This window comes from Oryza brachyantha, chromosome 1 (assembly GCF_000231095.2).
Source record: "Oryza brachyantha chromosome 1, ObraRS2, whole genome shotgun sequence".
Taxonomy (NCBI): domain Eukaryota; kingdom Viridiplantae; phylum Streptophyta; class Magnoliopsida; order Poales; family Poaceae; genus Oryza; species Oryza brachyantha.
In genome coordinates, this window is record NC_023163.2 from 14,281,441 (window position 1) to 14,287,884 (window position 6,444).

The window sequence follows — 6,444 nt, forward strand, 5'->3', positions numbered from 1 at the left end:
GGGGGGAAGAAAAAGGAGTTGGACGCGGAAAGGGAGAAGAAGAAAGATGAGAGGTATAAACAATCTTATGTATTAGATGTGGCGAGGTTTGAGTTAGAGAAAAAAAGGGTTGCAGGTGAACTTGTTAGGGCTCAAACTGAACAAGCAAGGGTTGCAAAGGAGTTTGATGAATTACAACTCAAGAAGATGTTAGAAGAAGAGAGAATTATAATATTAGACATTGCTTCCATACCTCTAATTCAACAGCAATACTATAAAGTTACAAAATGAGATCATCGCTCGTCACGCGAACAACCTAGGTTGACATGTAAGTGTTCTTATTAGATGTGAATTTTATATTCTGCTATTTTGTTTAACTTTGAAATATATTTTATACATTCAAAGTGAAATTAGGATGTCCCGGGAAGAAATTAGTGATCAAAGTTGCATTTAGCGGTTGTGTCAGATATTATTGATGTCTAAAACCGTATTTTTTTTGGGTGATCGAAGAGAGTATTCGGTAACAGTTAAGGGCATTGTTCTTGTATAATGGCATCATGGACTTCCCTTTTGGAACAGTTGATCCATCATTTTTCTTGATGTACCGATATAAAAGTAAATGCATGGATCTGACAGGAAATGAATTGGATTGAACTGATATGTGATGCTGATCAACTCTCTTCGAGCAAGTTCAGTAGTATAGCTAACTACTAGCTCTAATTTATCTATAGTTAATCTAATAGCCAATTCATACAATAGTTGCCTACAAAATATTAGTATATGGTCCCATATGTCATACACACACGGTGTCTTGGAGTCCGTGTATAGCTGACTACAAATTAGTAACCCATTTTTCTTCTCTCTCCCCTCTTATCTCTTTAAAATATGATTATAGCTAGCTTATAGCCTGCTATTGGACCTGCTCTTCGTGTTCACATATACTCAACAAGCAGTTCGGTTATGAGCCATTCCCGGCATTCAGCAAGAATGTGGACAAGAAGCTAGAGACTTATCTCAGAGAGAGCAGACACCTCGAGCAGAGGAAGGTCACCTGATTGGTTTTGATCCAGAATCAATTCCAGCTATAGGAGCAATCTTCGTTTTATATGTACTAGAGAGCATTGGCATCATGTTTTCTACCATCACGTTGTTTAGTCATGCAGTTTTTACGATATAGTAATAAAAACTGAACTGTCTGAACATATTTTGCCGGTTTTGTTTGAAGGTTCCACTGCCGATTGCCAGGAACAAACTTATGTTTGACTCGTGTATATGTGAGAATGGTTGTTGCAAAGAGCCACAGTGATAAGTTGGCATATTTAAATTTTTTGGGGCTATATTTTAGGTACCTCTTTGAGATGGGGATGTTTTTTGAGCCCAAAATTTATTGGCTAGCCCCCAATCTATGATGATTTTTAGGAGCTAATTTTTAGTCACCTGTTAGGAATGCTCAAAGAATTGGGATTGCCAAAACTTGCTAGTGTAGAGATAAAAAAACAGCCATATGTAAGAGCAAAGCTCCTTGCTTCCATTCCAGCCGCTACGCGTGCTTTGCTTGCTCTCACGCGTCAAATCTAATCAAAATGGTGATCCCGTTTGGCTGCTTCATCCACATTTATTAATTGTTACCGTTTATGCTTCACTGTGCGGTCCTTATGTAAAATTTGAATTTTTAGCCTTAAATTTGAAGTTGATTTTATTTTTTTCACTGAAGGTTATTTTTTAGGCTCAACATTTAAATCACTAAAAAATATGTATATAAAAGATTTATTTATAAATTATTTTTATTTACAAATATGTTGTTTAGTTTATAGATGAATCGAGTAAAAACCAACATCTTATAATTTAAAACGGAGGTAATACATTATATCATTACCACGCACTTGGAAGCGCTATCTACTAGTTGATCTAGATACCACGGTTTCTGACATTGGCACTAGTCTGAAATTAAACGGGAGAACATACTTGAAAATTTTAAAATTGGATGCCGGCTGCTACACAGCCAGAGGATGAACTGATGAAACATGCAGGGCTTGGTTCCGCTATCTATCTACGGATATATCTAATTAACGGGGTCTGTCCCTTTGCATCTTCTCAGTTGTTCCTTCTTGTCATTTCATTTCCATTCCAGATCCAAGTCATACTAGTGGAACAGTACCATTTAGGCTGCGTTTATTTTACATGCGCACGTTTCCCAAACTGCTAAACGGTATTTTTTTTTAAAAAAATCTATAGAAAAGTTGCTTAAAAATGTATTAATCTGTTTTATAATTTTTTATAACTAATAATTAATTAATCATGTACTAATTTATCACTACGTTTTTCGCACGTGTTATCTAACCCTACGCCGAAGGTGGCCTTAGTTCAATGAGTAAACTCCTTCAGCCTGACTTCCTACTTGTTTCTAAACATGGAAGAAAAGTTAACCAAACTTCCCACTCTGCATTTGTTCATTTTAATTCAAACATCAGAATACAACCACAGATTATGGTCGCCAAAATACATTTGTCTTTAACTTCGATTTTGTCAAATGCTTCCATGCTTGTGCAGTGATACTTGTATATATTTTAGGTATCCTCAAGGTATTTGTTCCAATTACAATTTTTGCTCTGTAAGTTCTGGTCCTTGTGTACTGGACTAATGACACCCTAGCAAGGTATAAGGTAGTTCCACAGTTTTATTGGCAAACTTTCAGTGTCTAAATAAGATACGGTCGGAATGGAATCCTCTGCCTTCGCACAGGAAAGGAATAGAAGAACAATATTGTGGCATTGGAAGAATCTCAGCCGTTTATTTTAAGATGAATGGCTCTGGACTCCCCTGTCACAGTAGTTTGATATAGTATAAAACAGTGACTTTTTTGTTGATTTTTTTCACAGCTATTTGCTATAGTACTGCATAGTGAAACTGCTGCAGTACCATGTCGTTTTTCCTTGTTGTCAGTGGTACTCTAACATTACTTTATAATCTTAGTTGATGTGACTCCGATACTATACTGAATGGGTCAAAGAGGTAAGGACGTGTTTGGATGGAGGGTTTTGGGTGGATAGGATATGACAATCTATTTTTTTAGGTGTTTGGTTAGTGGGCGGGAGTGGGATATGGCGGCCCAGAGGAGAATATTCCCTCCAGATGCCGGATGGCTGAATCCGGCCGATTTGCTCGGATTTGGGCGCCCGGGCGAGTTGGGCGACGACGACGATGTGCTACGGCTAGGAGGAGCTAGGCAGCAGCGGTGAGCGCCGGCGCGAGCGATGAGTGTGGCAGCGGCAATGCAGATGCGTGCCTGGCGACGACAACGATGACGACGTGTCGGCGAGAGGAGGTGGTGGCGGAGGAGGCGAGAGGCGGCGGAGGAGGCGCGAGGTCCCCACGGGCGGGAGAAGGCGGCGGCGGCGGTAAGCCCCCGGCAGCCATATCCAGCCGCTTTTTTCCTTTTTTCTTTTTCTATGTGTATTTATAATGAAGATATTAGTGTAAATTTTTGGAAATTTTATTATTTGTATTGTATATTAATTTGATGGGGGTTATACCATACCTACAAATTCATCTTACTCTCTCCAACAAAACAAAAGACTGGATCATCAAATCCATCTTCATTCCTACAACCAAACAGAAGACTCTATCACCATATTCGCTCAACTAAACAAAAGATTGAATCGCCATATCCAACAACAAAATATGGATCGCCATATCTCATCCAGCCTTAACCGTGAAACAAACACACCCTAAGCCTCTGCAAGTTATTCTGTCTAGACTCAGTGTAGTTTCATGACTAGAGAGAAGGGTAGGGGGTCTTTTTTTGGCTTTACGACATATTTATAAACGAAAATAATTTATAAATAAAACTTGTATATATGTATTCGATCTAAAAGTCAATACTAAAAAAACCCAAAATTAACTCTAAACTTAAGTTTGAAAATTCAAAGTTTGTTTATAAGTATAAGCAGAAGCGAAAGGATGTGGATATAATTCTGATCTATCCTCTCTTTCTATATAGCTCACCCACAAAGTTGGATTTCTAGAAGGTCACATCATCATGAAATTACAGCTGTCCGATCAAAGCCGGTCAGTTTTGGATCTGTCGCCACATGTGCATGGATTCGGCCCATTAGATCGACTCATGCTCTTTCTCCCAAAAGCCCACCATGAAGACAAAACTATAGATTTGGTCCCAATATATCCACAATTTCATCGATGGAGATGCCAACAGTTAGATTTAATACATATATTGTTATATACATACTTTATATTTCAATTTAGCTTTAGTTATGACTACCTTTCAATTGTTTGATATGATTACCTTATATATTTGCATATTACTCTAAAATTATGTCTTTACATTATGTTTTATACATCCTTCATTTGGTCCATATGTATTTGTTCAAATTCAAATTCAAATTCTTAACTGATGTTATGGTTCTCATTACAAATCTAAAATTGTTCTCATGCCAATCGTTCATAATAATGTTTAAAATTTTGAAATTTCTAACATGCCGGCAACAACGCGCAGAGTATCAACTAGTTTAATATATATAAGTTGCACTTCTTAAAGACTACCCACGGGCCTACCAGTTAGACGAAATCTGTACAGTGATCCACTGTACGTCCAAATTCAGCCGTTTTTAATCTGTTGGTGACACTTGAAATTCAACCATTTTTTTTTGCTTATGCACATGTACTTCCTATAGTTTTTCAGGAGTTGTACGAGAAATGTCTCTGGTCTTGGTTCGCTTGCTTTTGGCCTCACGGAATTTGGACCCGTGATGTGCCGGTCCATTGGTGGCCCAATGGGCACGTGATGCTAGGCCAGCAAGACTCAGATGACGGCCCAAATTCTGTCTAGTAAGATCAGCAAAGCAGCTCACTACGCTCGGTACTGTATATCAACACCAAAGGATCCAGGCAAATTGTTGCATATAAGATCAGATGGTATATGTGTTCTATTGCCAAACAGTTCTATTGACTTTTTTTTAAAAAAAAATCTAAAATAAATACTTAAAAATCTTTAAAAATAGAATTTTTTTTGCGTGATATAAGATTTTAATATTAAAAATTTATTGAGCCATATAAATCAAAATTTAGAGGTGATTTAATATGTTTTTGACTCTAACCCACGGAGCCGCATATGAGTAGCGACTCGCCGTACGTATGTATGTATTCGTACTCAGGATTTGAATGAGCAAGAATTAGACATAAGCTAGAGGCTGATTAATTTAATTTAGGGCACCCAAGTAATAGGGGTGGAAACAAGCCAAGCCGAGCCGATCGGCTCGTGAAAGCTTAGTCGAGGATATGCTTGGCTTGGCTCAGCTTGATAAAGAAAATGAGTAAAAAAGATAATTTGGATTGGCTTGCTTCAAAGCTTGAGCCAGACTGGTCAAGGATGCTAGCAGGGGGCGTCGAAATCGAGTGGCACTGGGGAGGGAGGCTAGAGCCGACAGGGGAGGGAGGCGGCTACAAGGCGGCCGGCAACTCCTCTCGTCGCCTAGTCGTGCTCATTGTCTCGGTCTCGGTGTGACGGCAATGTGGTCGCGTAGGAAGCCTCGATGGGGAGGGGAGTTTCTGTTATATGAGCACATAATACGTGAGTATTTCTCTATTTCTCATGGTCCAGATAACTTGTTAATAGGCAAAGTCAGTTTTTCCATAGTACGACAAGCCTACCAAGCGACTTGCGAGACAGCTCGGGCTCGGCTTAATTTACAAATAAACTATGGAGACAGCTTGAACTTGGATCATTAGTTTTCGAACCGAGCCGAGCTTCGCGAGCTGGAGCTCATAAGCCCGAGCTTTTTTTTCCACCCCTACCATGTAATAGTAATAATTTTCTTTTTTTTCCTGAGGAACCCAATACCGAATAAATAGCGTTTTTAATTTAATTTAATGGCAAATTGCAACAGGGTAGGGGTCAAAGAAATAAAAGCGGCACAGTAGCAAATGGTTCCCAAATTTCTTTGGTGGTCACAGTACATGCATGTCGTTGGAGATCCACGTGGGTTACGCAACACCCCGGGGCACCAACGATATTAATCAGTAGCCCCAGGGCAGATGGATCGTCATCGAATGCGCTCGATCGCTCCACAGCTGCAACTTGCAACTTAACTGCACAGTAATTAATTACGTACGTACAATGCAAGCTAGGCAGCCGGATTGGTCGATGAACCTTCAGGCAGGCACCCAATATTTAATACGTAGTTGTGACTACTGATGTATACTCCCTCAGTCATAAAATAAAGGAAAAGGTACGAATTACCCCCATAAGTATCGCGGTCGGCCGAATTATTCCCCTAAACCCAAAAACCAGACATCCTTTACCCTAAACTTTCAACACCGTGCAAATTACCCCACTCGACACAATTCAAAGCGGTTTTGTTCAACGTAGCGTACACGTGGCAATCTAGTCAGCATTTTCTTTTTTTAAATGGTGGGGCCCACCTGTCATAGCCTTCCTCTCTCCCATTC